This window comes from Bidens hawaiensis, unplaced genomic scaffold, assembly GCF_021521415.1.
Source record: "Bidens hawaiensis isolate Kalapana, Puna unplaced genomic scaffold, B.hawaiensis_p1.1 tig00049900_1, whole genome shotgun sequence".
Lineage (NCBI taxonomy): Eukaryota > Viridiplantae > Streptophyta > Magnoliopsida > Asterales > Asteraceae > Bidens > Bidens hawaiensis.
The window spans coordinates 65703-89522 of record NW_027498941.1 but is presented as its reverse complement, the minus strand read 5'-3'; the positions used below and the strand labels follow the sequence as shown (position 1 = coordinate 89522).

The 23820-nt window shown below is 43.4% G+C and overlaps 1 pseudogene across 1 annotated transcript in view; it reads left to right on the top strand.

Moving 5' to 3' along the window:
* Positions 1-206: 206 nt before the first annotated feature.
* LOC143598285 (MADS-box transcription factor 23-like) overlaps positions 207-23820 on the top strand; it is a 41673-nt pseudogene continuing 18059 nt past the window's right edge. The window contains exon 1 of the transcript XR_013147084.1: positions 207-610. The product of XR_013147084.1 is annotated as an MADS-box transcription factor 23-like (transcript). The remainder of the gene's footprint in view (positions 611-23820) is intronic.

Below are 23820 nucleotides of genomic sequence, written 5' to 3'. Positions count from 1 at the left end.
CATTACAAAATGGACTAGCAAAAGAAGGTATTTAAAAGAATATGTTATGCATTTTCAAATACATGTTTCACTTCTATAATATATACAATAAATAAATATGATGGTGTGCATATACTAGTACGTAAAATACATGCTTGTTTTGGAACCCCCTACCCCTGCATGGTTAGAGGAAGAGATATAGATATGAGTTGGCCACGTCAGATCCGATCTATCTACACCGTGGATGACACCTTATAACTCCACTATCTCCCTAATTTTCTTCCCACTTGCGTATATATTTATCTTTTATTTTTCTCTTCCTATAATAAGCTAAAGCACACACTTATGCCCTTAATTGCTTCATCAAGATCTAACCCTCTATTTCTTTCTGAAAATCAAGAAACCCTAGCAAGAAAACCCTAAAATCTTAAGAGACCGAGATACAGATTATGGGTAGAGGAAAGATTGTGATTCGAAGGATCGAGGACACAACGAGCCGGCAAGTAACATTTTCCAAGAGAAGGAATGGGTTTCTGAAGAAAGCAAAAGAGATAGCCATTTTATGTGATGCTCAAGTTGGAGTCATCATCTTCTCCAGCACTGGCAAGCTCTCTGAATACTCCAGCACTAGGTTATTTTTTTTATTCTTTGTTTTGCAGATTTTTGTTGCTGTTTCAAAATAAATAAACTCATTCTCTCTTGCGTAGAACTGAATACGGATTGATCCTTGATTAGATGCACTGATACCTTGTAAACTTTGTATAAACGAAAGCTAACTAAACCTAAACTTGTAAAGAGAATAATTATGAAGTTGTGATCATAATGCATTTATAAGATACAAATAGTAATATTACAAGATGGATCACCTCTTTATATACTAGAGTTTTACAAATCTACCAAAGGAACCAACTAATTACAAAATATATCTAATATGTATTTATTCTTCAAAACACATACGTTTAACACACACACATATACATACACATACATATGTATATAGTGAGTTGCAAAATATTAGTTAGGTAAGTCTGTGGTTTCCCTTCAAATCCGCAAGTTGTAGGTATCGGTGGTTTATAGAAATAGAAGTACTTAGGAGTTGTTGGTTTGACGGAAATAAAAAATAGTAGAGAGATAAAAAAAAGGTATAAGCTCAGTGGTTTTTCACCTGAGTCTGGGTTTAACAAGTAGATACCAATTAAAATATTTGTGTTTTTTTATAATTTGTTCTTCATCCATTATATATGTACTACTCTTTATCGGCCAGATCGCAGAACCTTATTTTAAAGATGTATTCTAAGATAAACTTGATAATTTTCTTTATTGATGCTCAAATAGTTCAAATTTCTTAAGATAATAACCAGACACTTTCCTAGTTAAAAGAGCTTTTATTTCTAAATATTTTAACAAGAACCAAACGATTCTGTTTTAATAGATTCTCTGTGGCTATAGAATATTTTTTTGACATAGTCTTCTGATAAGAAATAGGTTGTATTGGAATAAATCTAAGGCTAAGGGTACTGACATAGGTTGATCCAAGCCCAAGTTATCCAATATATTTACGACACGTAGGCGCTGACATGGTACAGGATCAAGCCTCAGAGGGTGTAGTGGTCCAGGTGATCCGGGGCTTGATTGATTTTTCTTTTTTGTTTGTTAAACACAAAAATACTAAATTAAAACATTTCATTAAAACATAAATAAAAAGGAAAATAAAAACATAAATTTAAAATGCAACAACCTCTAAAAAAATACATAAAAATAGCGTTTTTATTTTTTTCGTCAATTCCTTCCGAATACGATATTTTTCTTCCTCCATTATCGCTTGGCCGGATGGCGGTAGGTGGCTAAAGTCTTTGGCTAGAAAAGCCAAACTCTTGAGCCGGTTTTTGTATGTCGAGCTTCACCAATCGAGAAGAGGCCACTTGACAATTCCTTAATTTCCTTTTTAAAGTCGTCATCACCAACCGGTTTATTCCCACGTTCCCTACCCATGGGGCGGCTACAACCTTGGTCTTTCAAATGACCTTCGGACAAGTTTAGGTCAAATGCAATTTGATTCTCCGACCCGCTCGAAGAGACGTATGTGCCGGACGAACTAGTTTTCGTACGTTTTGCCTCTTCGCCAAAGTCATCCGCACATTGTTGCATCCATTTCGAGCACCTCCTTAACAACTCCCACAAGCAGCCCTCGTTAAACGTCTTCACCATCCCGTACCTTCTAAATACCTCTTGTTTCCATTCATCACAAGTGAATTGGTAAGCCGAGAGATCATCGGTCCCATTCGGCCGCATTCGGACCACATTTCGGTTATGTAGGTTGGTAAACAATCCTACAAATTTACGAATATCGGTCCACCACCCGATATCATATTTTCGGTACGATCCGTACTCCCCACTTGCGTATAAAAACATTCCCGAACCTTGGCCCAAAAAACTCGACGTCTTTGAAAGTCGGCTACAAAATAAATAACAAAAAATGTAATAATTGCATACAAAACTAAAAAGATATATTGAAAAATAAAATTCGAAAAATAATTTACCCGCGTTCCGATCTTGGGATATTTCAATCCAAGCATTTGCCAACGCGAGTTTCTCTTCTTTAGACCCTGGAGTAACCTTCTGCTTAACCGGTGCCGATGAACCACCCGCTTCTCCGGTTTTCTTCCCCTTACCTTTGTGAGATCGTTTTGCGGGTTTAGCCGGCACCGGTTCCGGCTCCGGTTGTGTGTCCGGGACCGAATATTCGGATTGTGACATATCGGAGAACACGAAATCTTGAAACGATCCGTCATCCAAGTAGTTCAATCCTTCGGAAAATTGAGGGTCGTTGATGTTGAAATTACCGAAACCTGAACCCGACATGGTGTGTTATTTTTATAAAATGGGTTGTTATTTATAGTGGGAGTGGTAGGGATTGTAAGTAAAAATTAAATTATTTTTTTTAAACTTGGCCCAACGGCTCTTTTTTGATCAAACCCATGTCCAACGGTTAATTTTTGCCCCGTGGTCCGGCTCGCCTGGTCCGTTCGCGCCCCCGATCACTAGAGGGTGGTAGTGGTGTGCGCGATCAAGCCCCGCTGCCATCTAGATCAAACCCCTTGGTTCACCCCCATTACCCTCAGCCTAAGCATTTATTTGTACCTAGAATTTCTAGCTAATAGCAACATGACTGTATAAAGATTAAAAACTAATGTGGCCATATGCTATCATCTTTTTATTTAATTACGTTTTTCTTTGAACGGCAAATTTTATTCCAACCACAAAAACAACCCTAAGGCCATCAAGCAGGCCTGCTAAGAGCCAGGATACATAGAGCACAATAACACACAATTTTACAAAAGAATACACAGAGATACCGAAGGCCATTTACGAAAAGAAAATATAATCAAACATTAGAACTTATCTTCATCCAAAAAGCCAGGTTATCGGGGTGTGGGCTCCTCTATAACCGCCTATTGGAGCGAAGTTGGTGGCACGCATGCCTAATTTTTAGGGGTTTTCTGCAGACATTCCACTTTTTGCTAAAACACCCATCAATATGCCCCTTATAGCTCTATACGGGACGTATTTGTTGTTTTTTCTAGAAAAAACCACCAATTTTGTCTTATTATGTTTTTTGTCTTATTATCAGAAGGGGCGTATAGCACTATACGTCGCCTCTGATATATATTTTTTTAAATTTATTATTTGTTATTATTATTGTTATTATTATTATTATTATTATTATTATTTATTGTTGTTATTAACATAACCGGGGTTCTAAACATTCGTTTGGACCGATCAAGCGGCATTAAGTTCGTTTTTACTTATATTATCATATCTCAAAGTTTCAGGTTCTAAAATGTCGCTGGAATCGATCCAAACGGATGTTTAGAACTCCGGTTATTTTATATTAAACGTTTAAGCGAGCTGGTACTGACCAGAATCTGAACAGCGAGTCGGAAGTCAGGTGTTGGTCAGTAGCCTTAAAATTTTGTTACAAAAATAAAAGTCTTCTAGACCGAAAGTCGGTTCCGACCAGAAGCATGAGAAATTGACTAGTCAAAGATGTTTGACTTTAGCCTGTAGTTCCCGAAAATGCGATTTTTAGCCTTTTTAAGCGATTTTAAAGGAATCTAAGAGACATTTGGCATAATTGAAAGTTACGAAATTATAAAATAAGTTAAACCAAGTTAAATACAAATAAATACAAGTTTTAAATAGTTCGAAAGATCCGAATTACGATCCCGAATCGGTTTAATGAATACAAATACGAAAAATCCGAGATATTACAGCACCCTCATCGCAATTATAACAGTAATAATAATAATAATAAATAATAATAACAATAATAATAACAAATAATAAATTAAAAAAATATATCAGAGGCGGCGTATAGGGCTATACGCCCCTTCTGATAATAAGACAAAAAACATAATAAGACAAATTTGGTTATTTTTTCTAGAAAAACCAACCAATACGCCCCGTATAAGGCTATACGGGGCGTATTGGTGGGTGTTTTAGCAAAAAGTAGGGTGTTCCTAGCAAGACCCATTTTTTAGTGACTTTCCGATAAACTCATACTAGTTGCATTTTAGGCCATCAACCAAGTATCGGTTGATTTGTTAAGTGTGTCAATAAACTTTTGATGAAACTTTCTTGTTTGTGCTGATTAGAAAGGTTTGATTTACATTTTGACATAAATACAAATTTTGTCCTTTAAACATAGCTGATTTACGAATCAGATCCTTTAAAAAGTTTACTTTCAGGCGGTGTCCTTTACATAACATATTTCATTGCTTTTCGTCTTTTAGACTAACTGACATCCAATTCATCCGTTAAGTGGTAACATGTGTAGGTCATGTGATGGGCAAATAGGTAATTTCAACCCTTTCTATATTAAAATACAAATAATTAAAATTTGAAAAGATTAATATAAATAAATAAATTTGTGAACCCCACAAGTCTTCATCTCCAACTACATCACCTGCACAAGACCTTCACACCCACCCACATCATCTTCTTTCTTTCACATAAAACCTAACCTCCACTACTACTACACAATTGCAACAACCAGCCACCTCCCACCAGCAACACAGGTTCTGATTGAAATACGGTTTGCCGGAAAAGATTAGGTTCGCCAGAAAATCATGAAAACTGTGGGGACTCGTCGTGTTACCGTTTGCATATCCTCCAACAAAATCAGACTTCGTAAAGCTTCTTTTGCTCGCCTTCTTCTGTGGGAACCAGCTGTTGCCACCGCCAATAGGGCTAAACCCTAGCCGGCGATTTCGTCTAAACCACAGGTGCCACAATCACACTCCTCTAACTGCTTAGCTACAATAATCTTCTCTGTCTCTCTTTACTCTTTTGAAGAGGTAGGTCCCAGCAGAGCCCAGTTGGACCCGCAAGACTCACCTCAAAGAGGGACGTCTGCGCAGTTGAACCCGCAAGACTCACCTTCAACAGGGACGTCTGCGCAAAGGCTAAACTTGCGACTCACCTTGAAGAGACGTCTGCGCAGAAACCAACTGGATCCGCAGGAGCACCATGCTCAGAGACGTGACGTCCTTACGCGCAGTACGCAAGCTGTTCCCGCAAAAAAAGCCTCCCAATGGTCGACGTACTCCGCCTGTTCCCGCAGCAACGGATACTAGCCATCAGGGAAGGCTACCCGCGCAGGAAGGCTACACGCACAAGGCACTTAACTCTTATATAATTCAGTAATGTCACCTGAAGAAGGAGTGAGCAAGCCGGGAACACTCCCGCACAAAGCCGGGAACACTCCCGCACAAATGAGTCAGTCCGTACGATACTGGAGGATCTTTTGTACTGTACCTGAGGAGGTATGGACAAAAGATCTGACCAAAGATACGACAGCTCACTGACAACAGTATGACGAGCAGCACGCTCTTGTACTGTGTCACTATCAGCCGCTGCCTACTCACCAACCTGTCGGAGGACGTGCATAGCCTGCAGTTGGTGGAACAGGAATAGTACACAGCCGGCCTGGTCACTATCAGCCGCTGCCTACCCACCAACCACCAGCATGGCACGTGCGTAGCCCAAAGTTGGCAGAACAGGAATACTATTCAGCCGGCTGTACCTGCTTGGAAACCTACCTTCGGCTATAAATACTCCAACACCTTGGAATGGTATGATCACATCACACTACATTACGTTATCTGATATCTCATTATCTTATCTTCTCTAGCAATCTCTTAATATACACTTATATTCAAGAGCAATCTAGTCTGATTCTCACGCCGGAGGGTGGTCACAAGGAGGTACCCCCCCTTCTCAGTGACGAGCTCACGGTGTCTGTTTTGCAGGTCATCAGAAGAACCATCTTTGCCGGACCTAACCCCTCGTGGGAAACATCTATTTAACCCCCAGATTATCCATAGTCTGCCCGGGGTCAATTAGTGTTTCTTCATTGGCGTCATCCGTGCATAAAAGCTAGAACTAATTCATTCAGTTTTTTCAAACCTCCGAAAAGGTGGTTAACGTTACTCCGGTCCCCAGGCCAGGGAGTAACCAAGAAACCCCGGTAACCACAACCCCAGCTACTTGGGGGAACACCGGCGAATACACACTTTTTACGAACACTACCCCGGTTACCCAAGCCGGGGCAAGTGTAGTAAATTTTACGAACACTACCCCGGTTACCCGAGCCGGGGCAAGTGCAGTAAACAATCCTTCACTGGGATTCACCAATACCCAGTTGGAGAGACAACAGACGAGGCTCCCCCGCCAAACACTCGAACAAGTTAAAGCGTGGGCGGAAAAACGTCAAAGAGAATTCCAAGCTGGGTTGGATGAACGCTTACGTTCACTCCAACAGGCTGACGAATTCGGAAGCACTCGACAACAGCTCAACATGAGCAATGAGTGCGAGTACTTGGATGATTCGGAGGAATCCGACACCGACGTAAACCCTCGCCATAAGGCGAAAGGGAAGCGTAAGGAAACGGACTTCCAACCAAGAAGGAATTTTGGAGAAACCTTCAAACCAAAAAACGCGGGTGGAAACCCACGTGACTTCTCTAAAACCTTCAGACCAACCGCTGCAAATGCGGGAACCTCCAAGTTTGCAAGGGACATTGCGGAAGCAATCGCCCAAGAAGTGCCAAACAGATGTCCAACATCGGCACCTATGATGGTATATCCGACCCAGACGATCATTTGAACAGATTCATAGCGGGGGCAACCGTCAGCAACTGGACGGAACCCACGTGGTGTTATATGTTCCAGATGACGTTGGTTGGAGCAGCCAGAGCGTGGTTTGACCGTCTACCGGTCCACCACATCTATGATTGGGCAGACTTCCAACAGAAGTTTAGCCAACACTTCAGCTAACAAAGAAAGTATACCGAAGAGCAATGGACAATCCTCAATTGCATTCGAGAGGAAGATGAATCTTTGCTAGACTTCATCACTCGCTTCAACTCAAAGAATCTAAGTCTGGGTAATATTAGCGAAGATCTTGTTCGCGCTGCTTTCATCCAGGGCACAAAAGACCCAGAGCTCATCCGCACCTTAACGGGTAAAGATGGCATGCCATCCACATGGGATGCCATCATGACAGCAGCTAAACGCTTCGCGGAAACGGAAAAGCAACTGGGTAGAGATCTTCCCCAGAGCACAAACCTCTACACCCAGAAAACAAGAGAAAACAATGTCCTTACAGCCCGACTAAACAAAAAGAGGAAGCTAGGCATTTGGCAGTCAAGGGTAAACTTTGACACCTCATCCGGCTCGCACCCTCGGTTAGGGGGAAAGGATAACATGCCGTCGTCAAACCGGAACTCCAGATGGACGCCACTCACCAAAACCGTCACCGAGATATTCGACACCGAGAGACTCCCATGGCCAAAGGCTCCAATAATCCGAGAGCGTCACAACGCTGATCAGAGCAAATTCTGTGACTTCCACAGGACAAGAGGCCACAACACCGAAGAATGCGTAGACTTGAAGGACATCGTCGAAGCATTTGTCAGAGATGGGACGCTCACGCACCTCGTGGCGTAATGAACGCTGAGCAGGCTAATGCGTGTAGAACCCTAGTTGGGGAAAACACGAATAAAACTGCAGCTTCAATGTCGGAGACTACATACTGCGTAAACAACGAGATTCCGAACCAAGTGCATATCGGCTCGAAAGGCTCGATGACACTCCCAAGAACATGGAAGGAAGCTCAATTACACAGTCTGCATGTAGATCAATTCCAAACTTGTAAAAGAAAAGGCCCAGAGCCACTTCTAATGGAAATGATTCTCCTTATCACATTGACGCAGATGGTCTTACATTTATACTTAATGAACTTTCCACACTGATATGCCGGTCTTCACCGCATACATAAGTGGGAAAACAAGTCGTTGCGTGTGGAAGGCGGCAAAACCCGCATAAACACAAAAAACGGCAAACCTTCACGCAGGTCAGTCATAGGTAAAGTTTGATCATCCTACTAAATGAAAGTGCCGGTCCTAACCGCACAAATCATGATAGAGGACACCGAACTAACCTATTGACAACCGCGCGTTGAACGGTTAGTTTATTCAAAACACTGATATGCCGGTCTTCACCGCATACAGAAGTGTGAAGAAATCGTTGCGTGTGGAAGGCGGCAAATGTGACAACTGCCCAAATCCGACCCGACCCAGGTACCCGTTTTCGAATCCGATTCTTTTTATGATTTAAAATTTGATTATTAATCTTTGAAATTTTACATTAAATAAATTTATTATATATATATATATATATTACTAATAATAATAATGATAATAATAATATCTCTTATCGCCGTCCCGCCTCTTCTTCTCTCTTATCGCCGTCCCACCTTTTCGTCTCTCTTGTCGCCGTCCCGCCCTTTTGTCTCTCTTGTCGCCGTCCCGCCCCTTTGCTTAAACCCTTGAGCCTTGAAACCCCCTTTTTTCTCTTAACTCTTTGCTTGTCCTTTGGTTCTTCCCGCCTAAGGATGTCTGCGCAGCTCCACGCGCCAGACTCCTTACAAGGAAGCCTGCGTGAAGACCAGCTGTTCCTGCGATACGCGAGACGAACTCTTCTCGCAGCGCGCTAAGAATGGTAGTTCTTCCCGCGACGCGCTAAGGATTTGAAGTTCTTCCCGCGGCGCGCTAAGGATTTGTAGTTCTTCCCGCGACGCGCTAAGGATTGTAGTTCTTCCCGCGACGCGCTAAGGATTGTAGTTCTTCCCGCGGCGCGCTAAGGATTTAAGTTCTTCCCGCGACGCGCTAAGGTTTGTTCTGTCTGCCTTCGCTCTCGCGCGTGCGCTCGAGTCTTCTCGCGCTAGACCTTAAGTCTTTTCTTCAGTTTAGGTCAGCCTGTATGCCTTTGAAATATCTTATCTTTTGTATGAGCACTTTAGGTCAGTTCCGACATCTGTCCGAAAAGCCACTTTCGGCGCAGCATGCGCACCAATCCTATTGGGTGACAGAAAAAGTGACTGACATAATCTTTTGAAAATCTTCTTTTGCATGTCTTGAACAGTGTTTTATCTGACGCCTCCCATGCTTTGACCTGTATCCTGTCAGCTTTTCCCCATCCCCTGCAGCTGCCGGCATATCTTTTGATATCTTTTGCTTTTGGATTCTTGTGCTTTTTAATATCTTTTGCTTGATTTGATAAGATCTTTTCCTCCTTTTTAGGGATTGTGTTCCCTAGGGTTTTCCTATAAATAAAGCTAATTTCTTGTAACACTACACACACTACACTTAAACACTCCCCAAATCTCTCTCCCTTTGCTCTCTGCCCTAGTTTCTCTGCAGCGCCACCACTCTCTTGCCTCCGTCTTCTCTTCTGTTCTGCCCAGATCTCGGTAATTATAAATATATATTTAGTTTTAATTTGTTTAACTAACAAAAATCGATACTTACTGCCTATATACAAGACATAAAAACTAATCGTTAAACCAATAACCTCTTATTTATAGGTTAACTTGTGCTTGTTTAAAAGTTGGTTCTTGCATTATCTTTCAACACACCTTTTTCAGGTGAGTAATCTCGTACTTAATCCCCTTTTATTTTTAACGTTTTGGGATGTTCATGTGTTCGTACAACTTGAGTCTTAAACTTGTTTATGAACTTTATGTGCGCAAAACCCCATGTGTTATGGACGTTTACTTGGCTGTTTATTTGTATGTGTGACTCATTAACCGCTTTGACGGCCTATTCCGAAGTTTTCATGGATCCATTAGATGAACACGGGAGACCTATCGTTTACGGTTTTCTTGTTTTGTTACACATGCACGTATGTTTTCTTGTTTTTGTGCTCAATTGGGAGCACGGATTGAACTATGAGCTATGATCTAAGGCTTGATCACAATCTGATTACACCCTATGTTAAACCCCACTTAAGCACATGTTGCGCGCAGTGTTTGTATTATCTATTTATATCTATTAAACTTGATTTCTCACCGACACGCAAGTGTTGACGTTTTATTTTAACACATGTTCAGGTTTGCTGTAGCTGCTTTGGGAATCTCAAGGACACGTAGGATGTTTTCTTTTTGTTTGGACCTAGATTAAAATGTAACAAGACAAATTATGTTATTTGAATATTTTAAGTTATGATATGATTTATGTTACCTTACGATTTCATGTTCTGCGCGTGCGCAATGATAATGTATTTATTAAATATGGACACCCAAATAGTGTCGCGAGTAATGAAACAAATACGTGGCGCCCCGATGTATAATCCGCCATCGGTCGGGGTGTTACAGATTGGTATCAGAGCTCCGTGACTTTAGGATAGGTGGTTAGACGTAACGACCTAGAATACCTAAGAGTCCCTTCTCGCGCATGAGAAATATCTCATGTTTGCGCGCTAATTGTTAATTACTCGATATTTATAAAATATGCTTGCGCATACGCAGCGCATGATTTCATGTTTTATTCGCGATCTTTCGATTTTTATTGTTAAATTTCAATCTATTTCTTTACTTACATATTCGTTTGTTGTGGGGATTGAAAATCCGAGAAGTCATGGTGGTACATGAATAGTTGATTTTCAATTACCATTAACTTTATGTTTTAAATTGAAGATTTGAAAAGTCATGGTGATACATGAATTGTCAATCTCCAATATTCATTTGCTCGATATTTTAAATTGAAGACTTGAAAAGTCATGGTGATACATGAATTGTCAACCTTCAATGCTTGTTTACTCGTATATTTTAAATTGAAGATTTGAAAAGTCATGGTGATACATGAATTGTCGATTTTCAATTCGAATTCATTACCTGTATTAAGTTTGCATTTAAATTCATATTTTACTTCAAAGTTTGATAGCATTTAACTCCGCGAAACAAGCTTTACAACGATATACTTTGCGCTAAAACAATTTCCCATACCAAGATATTAACAAAAAACTAAAACTTTTATAGAATGCCTCCGCTATCTCGCCGTCATCAGAGGAGAGAAGCCTCGCGCAGACGTAGGCAGCAACGTTCCCAGGAAATGGCCGCCGCGATAGCCCAAGCCTTAAACCAAAATAATCCCAACCCCTCCGGATACAATATTAAATCCTTTAATGCGGGTAACCCTCCGAAATTCACAGGGCTTGAAGGAGCCACCGTAATGCTCCAATGGCTCGAGAAAATTGAGAATACCTTCCTCCATACCCAATGCCCTCCAGACCGACGAACCTTATACGCCTCAAGTGTCCTAGAATCAAGGGTGCTTACTTGGTGGAACGGAGTAGCTCACGCGCGTGGCGCATAGGCTGCTTCTAGCATGCTCTGGGAGGAATTCAAGGAACTTTTGACTAGAGAATTCTGCCCTCCCAACGAAGTAAAGCGCCTTGAGGAGGAATTTTGGAACTTGAAGCAGTACAGTGGCGAAGCGCGCGAGTACGCTACGCGCTTCCACGAACTTAGTTTGCTTGTCCCGCACCTAGTTACCCCTTCCCGCCGAGCCATCGAGAAGTTTCTTGGGGGTCTCCCCATGGAAATTCAAGATTCTGTATGGGCCAGGAACCCAGTAACCCTCTCTGACGCCATCGAGTTGGCCGCTGTGCTCAGCGACAACCATGTCAGGGCAGGAACCCTGTTCCTGCGGGGAGCCGAAAAGATCAAACTCACCAAGACTGTCCCAGAACCAACAGAAACCAAGCCAGAACCTTCAAACCGTAACAACCTTAAGCGCAGGCGCAAAACCAATCATCAAGCCTACGCGCTTACCAACCCGCTCATTGTCCAGCAACCCGCCTACCAACCTCCAGTATACGCTCCTAACCCACTGTCAACCTACCCAACACCCCCTGTAGTCTATAACTATGCCTTAACCAATCCCGCACTCCCTGCCCCGTCAACTAAGAAACCTTACACAGGAAACCAACCCTTTTGCCCAACTTGTAGACTTCACCATCCAACTCAAGTCCCGTGCCGACAATGTAACCGATGTGGCCGTACTGGTCACACTGCTGAGAACTGTAGAATCCTTCCCGCCAACCCAATCGCGCAAACACCACCAACTTACCCGCTAAACCCACAACCAACATACCCTAATCCACGACCCAGGTCGTGCTATAACTGCGGTGACCCCAGTCATTTCCGGAACGCGTGCCCGAGACTGCAAGTACAAATTACGCAAGCTAATCCGGTTAACCAAATTTCAAACCAGGTGACGCGCGGCCGAGCTTTTAATATAACCGCGCACCAAGCACAAGAGAATAATGACGTGGTTAATGGTACATTTTTACTTAACGGGCAATATGCATCTATACTTTTTGATACTGGCGCCGATAGAAGTTTTATTTCTCGCGCATTTGAACAAAAACTCGCGCGACCGCGAGTAAACTTAAACGAAAACTTGTCAGTTGAATTGGCTAATGGTGAAACTATTTTAATAAACTCCGTGATCAAAGATTGCACGCTTAACCTTAATGAACATGATTTTCTAATCGACCTCATTCCCATGCCTCTTGGAAGTTTTGATGTGATTATTGGAATGGACTGGCTCTCGCAAAATCGCGCCGAAGTAATCTGCGCCTAGAAGTTGATTCGCATTCCTCGGGAAAATGGTGAAAATCTTCATATCTACGGCGAGAAACCATCTAACGGTCTTAAACTTATGTCATGCTCTGAAGCCCGAAGACTTTTGCGGAAGAATTGTGTCGCATTCTTAGCTCATGTGGTCAAACCCGATGAAGGAAAGAAGAAACTTTCTGAAATCCCCATTGTGCGTGACTTCCCTGAAGTCTTTCCCGATGATCTTTCTGGTTTACCTCCCGCTCGGGAAGTCGAGTTTCGTGTTGATCTTGTCCCTGGTGCATCCCCCGTAGCCAAATCTCCTTATCGACTTGCACCCGCTGAAATGCAAGAATTAGCAAGTCAACTTCAAGAGTTGACCGATAAAGGATTCATTCGCCCTAGCTCTTCGCCATGGGGTGCTCCGGTGTTGTTCGTTAAAAAGAAAGACGGTTCGTTTCGCATGTGTATCGATTACCGCGAGCTGAACAAGCTCACCATTAAGAACCGGTATCCCTTACCGCGTATTGACGACCTCTTTGATCAACTCCAAGGTGCCTCTTGTTTCTCCAAAATCGATCTCCGTTCTGGCTATCACCAGTTGCGTATCCGTGATGAAGATATTCCCAAGACTGCTTTTCGAACCCGCTACGGTCATTTTGAATTCTTGGTCATGCCCTTCGGTTTAACCAACGCACCCGCCGTCTTCATGGATCTAATGAACCGGGTGTGTAGGCCTTTCTTGGACCGATTCGTGATCGTGTTTATCGATGACGTTCTGGTTTATTCCAAAACCAAGGCCGAGCATGAACAACATCTTCTGTTGGTGTTGCAAAAGCTTCAAACCGAACAACTCTATGCCAAACTCTCCAAGTGTGAGTTTTGGTCGGATGAAGTTCAGTTTCTTGGTCATGTTGTAAACAAGATGGGTATTCATGTTGACCCATCCAAAATTGAAGCATTCAAGAACTGGATTGCACCGTCCACTCCTACCGAAATCCGTTCCTTTTTGGGCTTAGCTGGTTACTACCGGCGATTTATTTCGAACTTCTAAAAAATCGCCTTGCCCTTAACAGCATTAACGTGCAAAGGCAAACCGTATATTTGGGGCTCGAAGCAAGAAGAAGCCTTTCAAGCGCTCAAGCAATTGTTGTGCGAAGCTCCTGTTCTAGCGTTACCTGAGGGTACTGACGACTTTGTCGTTTATTGCGATGCCTCCAACCAAGGTCTCGGTTGTGTACTTATGCAACGAGGCAAGGTTATCGCTTACGCGTCAAGGCAACTCAAAATTCATGAAAAGAATTAAACGACTCACGACCTCGAACTTGGTGCAGTTGTATTTGCCTAAAAAATCTGGAGACACTACCTCTATGGTACCAAGTGCATCATTTACACAGACCATAAAAGCCTTCAGCACATTTTTGATCAAAAGGAACTTAACATGAGACAACGCCGATGGAACGAACTCATCAGCGATTACGATTGTGAGATCCGATATCACCCTGGAAAGGCTAATGTGGTAGCCGATGCGCTCAGCCGAAAACCCAGCCAACTTAACTGTATTTTGCCGCACACGCAGCTTCACTTCGCGCCGATCCAAAGCGATCTTGAATCGCGCATTCGCAACGCGCAGCGCGCATCGATCAGCGAAGGAAACCTACGCGCTGTGTTAGCGTGTGGTGCAGAAGCGCATCTCGTCCCTAACCTGAATGGAACTCTCTGTTATCTCAATCGCATCTGGATTCCCAATGATGAGAATCTTCGCTCTGTCATACTGAGTGAAGCGCACAAAACTCGGTATTCCATTCATCCTGGCGCTGACAAAATGTACAAAGATTTGCGCCTTTCTTTTTGGTGGCCTGGTATGAAAAGGATATTGCTGTGTTCGTATCTAAATGCCTAACTTGTTCTAAGGTAAAAGCTGAACATCAACGCCCATCTGGTTTGCTCGAACAACCTGAAATTCCTACGTGGAAATGGGAAAGTATAGCAATGGACTTTATCACCAAGTTACCCTTGACCGCAAGCAAACATGATAGCATTTGGGTAATAGTGGATCGATTGACCACGTCTGCCCACTTTCTGCCCATTCGTGAAACCTACCGTGTTGAACAACTTGCGCATCTTTATGTCAAAGAAATTGTCTGCCGTCATGGTACTCCCTTGAGCATCATATCCGATCGCGATGGCCGTTTTATATCTCGCTTTTGGAAATCTCTCCAATCTGCGCTAGGAACTCGTTTGGACATAAGTACTGCATATCATCCTCAGACTGACGGACAGTCTGAGCGAACCATCCAAACCCTTGAGGATATGCTTCGATCTTGTGTTCTTGATTTTGGAGGTAATTGGGATTCACACCTACCTCTGATCGAGTTCTCTTATAATAACAGCTATCATTCCAGCATCGGTATGGCCCCATTTGAAGCACTTTACGGTCGAAAGTGCCGTTCACCGATTTGTTGGAACGAAGTGGGTGAAGTTCAAATCACAGGACCCGAACTAGTTCAAGAGACAACCGATAAAATCGCCAAGATCCGTGATCATCTGCTGACTGCCAGAAGCCGACAGAAGAGTTACGCAGATCGCAGGCGGAAGCCTCTCGAATTTCTAGTTGGTGATCTTGTTCTCCTCAAAGTGTCGCCCTGGAAGGGTGTTGTTTGCTTTGGGAAGAAAGGTAAGCTTGCACCTCGTTATGTTGGTCCATTCAAGATTCTCGCGAGAGTGGGAAAAGTTGCCTACAAGCTTGACCTACCGCCCGCGCTCAGCAATGTGCATCCAACTTTCCATGTATCCAATCTCAAGAAATGTTTAGCTGACGAGAACCTCCACATACCACTTGATGAAGTTCAAGTTGATGAGTCTATGCATTTCGTTGAGAAGCCTGTTGAGATTATGGATCGCGAGGTGAAGAAAACCAAGCGCAGTCGCATCCCTATTGTTAAAGTTCGTTGGCAGTCCAAGCGCGGAGCCGAGTTCACTTGGGAAAGGGAAGATCAGATGAAGATCAAGTACCCGCACCTTTTCTCTGCGCAACCTACTTGAGATAAATTTCGGGACGAAATTTCTTAAAGTAGGGGAGACTGTGACAACTGCCCAAATCCGACCCGACCCAGGTACCCGTTTTCGAATCCGATTCTTTTTATGATTTAAAATTTGATTATTAATCTTTGAAAATTTAACATTAAATAAATTTATTATATATATATATATTACTAATAATAATAATGATAATAATAATATCTCTTATCGCCGTCCCGCCTCTTCTTCTCTCTTATCGCCGTCCCGCCTCTTCGTCTCTCTTGTCGCCGTCCCGCCCTTTTGTCTCTCTTGTCGCCGTCCCGCCCCTTTGCTTAAACCCTTGAGCCTTGAAACCCCCTTTTTTCTCTTAACTCTTTGCTTGTCCTTTGGTTCTTCCCGCCTAAGGATGTCTGCGCAGCTCCACGCGCCAGACTCCTTACAAGGAAGCCTGCGTGAAGACCAGCTGTTCCTGCGATACGCGAGGCGAACTCTTCTCGCAGCGCGCTAAGAATTGTAGTTCTTCTCGCAGCGCGCTAAGAATGGTAGTTCTTCCCGCGACGCGCTAAGGATTTGTAGTTCTTCCCGCGGCAGAAGCGCATCTCGTCCCTAACCTGAATGGAACTCTCTGTTATCTCAATCGCATCTGGATTCCCAATGATGAGAATCTTCGCTCTGTCATACTGAGTGAAGCGCACAAAACTCGGTATTCCATTCATCCTGGCGCTGACAAAATGTACAAAGATTTGCGCCTTTCTTTTTGGTGGCCTGGTATGAAAAGGATATTGCTGTGTTCGTATCTAAATGCCTAACTTGTTCTAAGGTAAAAGCTGAACATCAACGCCCATCTGGTTTGCTCGAACAACCTGAAATTCCTACGTGGAAATGGGAAAGTATAGCAATGGACTTTATCACCAAGTTACCCTTGACCGCAAGCAAACATGATAGCATTTGGGTAATAGTGGATCGATTGACCACGTCTGCCCACTTTCTGCCCATTCGTGAAACCTACCGTGTTGAACAACTTGCGCATCTTTATGTCAAAGAAATTGTCTGCCGTCATGGTACTCCCTTGAGCATCATATCCGATCGCGATGGCCGTTTTATATCTCGCTTTTGGAAATCTCTCCAATCTGCGCTAGGAACTCGTTTGGACATAAGTACTGCATATCATCCTCAGACTGACGGACAGTCTGAGCGAACCATCCAAACCCTTGAGGATATGCTTCGATCTTGTGTTCTTGATTTTGGAGGTAATTGGGATTCACACCTACCTCTGATCGAGTTCTCTTATAATAACAGCTATCATTCCAGCATCGGTATGGCCCCATTTGAATCACTTTACGGTCGAAAGTGCCGTTCACCGATTTGTTGGAACGAAGTGGGTGAAGTTCAAATCACAGGACCCGAACTAGTTCAAGAGACAACCGATAAAATCGCCAAGATCCGTGATCATCTGCTGACTGCCAGAAGCCGACAGAAGAGTTACGCAGATCGCAGGCGGAAGCCTCTCGAATTTCTAGTTGGTGATCTTGTTCTCCTCAAAGTGTCGCCCTGGAAGGGTGTTGTTTGCTTTGGGAAGAAAGGTAAGCTTGCACCTCGTTATGTTGGTCCATTCAAGATTCTCGCGAGAGTGGGAAAAGTTGCCTACAAGCTTGACCTACCGCCCGCGCTCAGCAATGTGCATCCAACTTTCCATGTATCCAATCTCAAGAAATGTTTAGCTGACGAGAACCTCCACATACCACTTGATGAAGTTCAAGTTGATGAGTCTATGCATTTCGTTGAGAAGCCTGTTGAGATTATGGATCGCGAGGTGAAGAAAACCAAGCGCAGTCGCATCCCTATTGTTAAAGTTCGTTGGCAGTCCAAGCGCGGAGCCGAGTTCACTTGGGAAAGGGAAGATCAGATGAAGATCAAGTACCCGCACCTTTTCTCTGCGCAACCTACTTGAGATAAATTTCGGGACGAAATTTCTTAAAGTAGGGGAGACTGTGACAACTGCCCAAATCCGACCCGACCCAGGTACCCGTTTTCGAATCCGATTCTTTTTATGATTTAAAATTTGATTATTAATCTTTGAAAATTTAACATTAAATAAATTTATTATATATATATATATTACTAATAATAATAATGATAATAATAATATCTCTTATCGCCGTCCCGCCTCTTCTTCTCTCTTATCGCCGTCCCGCCTCTTCGTCTCTCTTGTCGCCGTCCCGCCCTTTTGTCTCTCTTGTCGCCGTCCCGCCCCTTTGCTTAAACCCTTGAGCCTTGAAACCCCCTTTTTTCTCTTAACTCTTTGCTTGTCCTTTGGTTCTTCCCGCCTAAGGATGTCTGCGCAGCTCCACGCGCCAGACTCCTTACAAGGAAGCCTGCGTGAAGACCAGCTGTTCCTGCGATACGCGAGGCGAACTCTTCTCGCAGCGCGCTAAGAATTGTAGTTCTTCTCGCAGCGCGCTAAGAATGGTAGTTCTTCCCGCGACGCGCTAAGGATTTGTAGTTCTTCCCGCGGCAGAAGCGCATCTCGTCCCTAACCTGAATGGAACTCTCTGTTATCTCAATCGCATCTGGATTCCCAATGATGAGAATCTTCGCTCTGTCATACTGAGTGAAGCGCACAAAACTCGGTATTCCATTCATCCTGGCGCTGACAAAATGTACAAAGATTTGCGCCTTTCTTTTTGGTGGCCTGGTATGAAAAGGATATTGCTGTGTTCGTATCTAAATGCCTAACTTGTTCTAAGGTAAAAGCTGAACATCAACGCCCATCTGGTTTGCTCGAACAACCTGAAATTCCTACGTGGAAATGGGAAAGTATAGCAATGGACTTTATCACCAAGTTACCCTTGACCGCAAGCAAACATGATAGCATTTGGGTAATAGTGGATCGATTGACCACGTCTGCCCACTTTCTGCCCATTCGTGAAACCTACCGTGTTGAACAACTTGCGCATCTTTATGTCAAAGAAATTGTCTGCCGTCATGGTACTCCCTTGAGCATCATATCCGATCGCGATGGCCGTTTTATATCTCGCTTTTGGAAATCTCTCCAATCTGCGCTAGGAACTCGTTTGGACATAAGTACTGCATATCATCCTCAGACTGACGGACAGTCTGAGCGAACCATCCAAACCCTTGAGGATATGCTTCGATCTTGTGTTCTTGATTTTGGAGGTAATTGGGATTCACACCTACCTCTGATCGAGTTCTCTTATAATAACAGCTATCATTCCAGCATCGGTATGGCCCCATTTGAATCACTTTACGGTCGAAAGTGCCGTTCACCGATTTGTTGGAACGAAGTGGGTGAAGTTCAAATCACAGGACCCGAACTAGTTCAAGAGACAACCGATAAAATCGCCAAGATCCGTGATCATCTGCTGACTGCCAGAAGCCGACAGAAGAGTTACGCAGATCGCAGGCGGAAGCCTCTCGAATTTCTAGTTGGTGATCTTGTTCTCCTCAAAGTGTCGCCCTGGAAGGGTGTTGTTTGCTTTGGGAAGAAAGGTAAGCTTGCACCTCGTTATGTTGGTCCATTCAAGATTCTCGCGAGAGTGGGAAAAGTTGCCTACAAGCTTGACCTACCGCCCGCGCTCAGCAATGTGCATCCAACTTTCCATGTATCCAATCTCAAGAAATGTTTAGCTGACGAGAACCTCCACATACCACTTGATGAAGTTCAAGTTGATGAGTCTATGCATTTCGTTGAGAAGCCTGTTGAGATTATGGATCGCGAGGTGAAGAAAACCAAGCGCAGTCGCATCCCTATTGTTAAAGTTCGTTGGCAGTCCAAGCGCGGAGCCGAGTTCACTTGGGAAAGGGAAGATCAGATGAAGATCAAGTACCCGCACCTTTTCTCTGCGCAACCTACTTGAGATAAATTTCGGGACGAAATTTCTTAAAGTAGGGGAGACTGTGACAACTGCCCAAATCCGACCCGACCCAGGTACCCGTTTTCGAATCCGATTCTTTTTATGATTTAAAATTTGATTATTAATCTTTGAAAATTTAACATTAAATAAATTTATTATATATATATATATTACTAATAATAATAATGATAATAATAATATCTCTTATCGCCGTCCCGCCTCTTCTTCTCTCTTATCGCCGTCCCGCCTCTTCGTCTCTCTTGTCGCCGTCCCGCCCTTTTGTCTCTCTTGTCGCCGTCCCGCCCCTTTGCTTAAACCCTTGAGCCTTGAAACCCCCTTTTTTCTCTTAACTCTTTGCTTGTCCTTTGGTTCTTCCCGCCTAAGGATGTCTGCGCAGCTCCACGCGCCAGACTCCTTACAAGGAAGCCTGCGTGAAGACCAGCTGTTCCTGCGATACGCGAGGCGAACTCTTCTCGCAGCGCGCTAAGAATTGTAGTTCTTCTCGCAGCGCGCTAAGAATGGTAGTTCTTCCCGCGACGCGCTAAGGATTTGTAGTTCTTCCCGCGGCAGAAGCGCATCTCGTCCCTAACCTGAATGGAACTCTCTGTTATCTCAATCGCATCTGGATTCCCAATGATGAGAATCTTCGCTCTGTCATACTGAGTGAAGCGCACAAAACTCGGTATTCCATTCATCCTGGCGCTGACAAAATGTACAAAGATTTGCGCCTTTCTTTTTGGTGGCCTGGTATGAAAAGGATATTGCTGTGTTCGTATCTAAATGCCTAACTTGTTCTAAGGTAAAAGCTGAACATCAACGCCCATCTGGTTTGCTCGAACAACCTGAAATTCCTACGTGGAAATGGGAAAGTATAGCAATGGACTTTATCACCAAGTTACCCTTGACCGCAAGCAAACATGATAGCATTTGGGTAATAGTGGATCGATTGACCACGTCTGCCCACTTTCTGCCCATTCGTGAAACCTACCGTGTTGAACAACTTGCGCATCTTTATGTCAAAGAAATTGTCTGCCGTCATGGTACTCCCTTGAGCATCATATCCGATCGCGATGGCCGTTTTATATCTCGCTTTTGGAAATCTCTCCAATCTGCGCTAGGAACTCGTTTGGACATAAGTACTGCATATCATCCTCAGACTGACGGACAGTCTGAGCGAACCATCCAAACCCTTGAGGATATGCTTCGATCTTGTGTTCTTGATTTTGGAGGTAATTGGGATTCACACCTACCTCTGATCGAGTTCTCTTATAATAACAGCTATCATTCCAGCATCGGTATGGCCCCATTTGAATCACTTTACGGTCGAAAGTGCCGTTCACCGATTTGTTGGAACGAAGTGGGTGAAGTTCAAATCACAGGACCCGAACTAGTTCAAGAGACAACCGATAAAATCGCCAAGATCCGTGATCATCTGCTGACTGCCAGAAGCCGACAGAAGAGTTACGCAGATCGCAGGCGGAAGCCTCTCGAATTTCTAGTTGGTGATCTTGTTCTCCTCAAAGTGTCGCCCTGGAAGGGTGTTGTTTGCTTTGGGAAGAAAGGTAAGCTTGCACCTCGTTATGTTGGTCCATTCAAGATTCTCGCGAGAGTGGGAAAAGTTGCCTACAAGCTTGACCTACCGCCCGCGCTCAGCAATGTGCATCCAACTTTCCATGTATCCAATCTCAAGAAATGTTTAGCTGACGAGAACCTCCACATACCACTTGATGAAGTTCAAGTTGATGAGTCTATGCATTTCGTTGAGAAGCCTGTTGAGATTATGGATCGCGAGGTGAAGAAAACCAAGCGCAGTCGCATCCCTATTGTTAAAGTTCGTTGGCAGTCCAAGCGCGGAGCCGAGTTCACTTGGGAAAGGGAAGATCAGATGAAGATCAAGTACCCGCACCTTTTCTCTGCGCAACCTACTTGAGATAAATTTCGGGACGAAATTTCTTAAAGTAGGGGAGACTGTGACAACTGCCCAAATCCGACCCGACCCAGGTACCCGTTTTCGAATCCGATTCTTTTTATGATTTAAAATTTGATTATTAATCTTTGAAAATTTAACATTAAATAAATTTATTATATATATATATATTACTAATAATAATAATGATAATAATAATATCTCTTATCGCCGTCCCGCCTCTTCTTCTCTCTTATCGCCGTCCCGCCTCTTCGTCTCTCTTGTCGCCGTCCCGCCCTTTTGTCTCTCTTGTCGCCGTCCCGCCCCTTTGCTTAAACCCTTGAGCCTTGAAACCCCCTTTTTTCTCTTAACTCTTTGCTTGTCCTTTGGTTCTTCCCGCCTAAGGATGTCTGCGCAGCTCCACGCGCCAGACTCCTTACAAGGAAGCCTGCGTGAAGACCAGCTGTTCCTGCGATACGCGAGGCGAACTCTTCTCGCAGCGCGCTAAGAATTGTAGTTCTTCTCGCAGCGCGCTAAGAATGGTAGTTCTTCCCGCGACGCGCTAAGGATTTGTAGTTCTTCCCGCGGCGCGCTAAGGATTTGTAGTTCTTCCCGCGGCGCGCTAAGGATTGTAGTTCTTCCCGCGACGCGCTAAGGATTGTAGTTCTTCCCGCGGCGCGCTAAGGATTTAAGTTCTTCCCGCGACGCGCTAAGGTTTGTTCTGTCTGCCTTCGCTCTCGCGCGTGCGCTCGAGTCTTCTCGCGCTAGAACTTAAGTCTTTTCTTCAGTTTAGGTCAGCCTGTATGCCTTTGAAATATCTTATCTTTTGTATGAGCACTTTAGGTCAGTTCCGACATCTGTCCGAAAAGCCACTTTCGGCGCAGCATGCGCACCAATCCTATTGGGTGACAGAAAAAGTGACTGACATAATCTTTTGAAAATCTTCTTTTGCATGTCTTGAACAGTGTTTTATCTGACGCCTCCCATGCTTTGACCTGTATCCTGTCAGCTTTTCCCCATCCCCTGCAGCTGCCGGCATATCTTTTGATATCTTTTGCTTTTGGATTCTTGTGCTTTTTAATATCTTTTGCTTGATTTGATAAGATCTTTTCCTCCTTTTTAGGGATTGTGTTCCCTAGGGTTTTCCTATAAATAAAGCTAATTTCTTGTAACACTACACACACTACACTTAAACACTCCCCAAATCTCTCTCCCTTTGCTCTCTGCCCTAGTTTCTCTGCAGCGCCACCACTCTCTTGCCTCCGTCTTCTCTTCTGTTCTGCCCAGATCTCGGTAATTATAAATATATATTTAGTTTTAATTTGTTTAACTAACAAAAATCGATACTTACTGCCTATATACAAGACATAAAAACTAATCGTTAAACCAATAACCTCTTATTTATAGGTTAACTTGTGCTTGTTTAAAAGTTGGTTCTTGCATTATCTTTCAACACACCTTTTTCAGGTGAGTAATCTCGTACTTAATCCCCTTTTATTTTTAACGTTTTGGGATGTTCATGTGTTCGTACAACTTGAGTCTTAAACTTGTTTATGAACTTTATGTGCGCAAAACCCCATGTGTTATGGACGTTTACTTGGCTGTTTATTTGTATGTGTGACTCATTAACCGCTTTGACGGCCTATTCCGAAGTTTTCATGGATCCATTAGATGAACACGGGAGACCTATCGTTTACGGTTTTCTTGTTTTGTTACACATGCACGTATGTTTTCTTGTTTTTTGTGCTCAATTGGGAGCACGGATTGAACTATGAGCTATGATCTAAGGCTTGATCACAATCTGATTACACCCTATGTTAAACCCCACTTAAGCACATGTTGCGCGCAGTGTTTGTATTATCTATTTATATCTATTAAACTTGATTTCTCACCGACACGCAAGTGTTGACGTTTTATTTTAACACATGTTCAGGTTTGCTGTAGCTGCTTTGGGAATCTCAAGGACACGTAGGATGTTTTCTTTTTGTTTGGACCTAGATTAAAATGTAACAAGACAAATTATGTTATTTGAATATTTTAAGTTATGATATGATTTATGTTACCTTACGATTTCA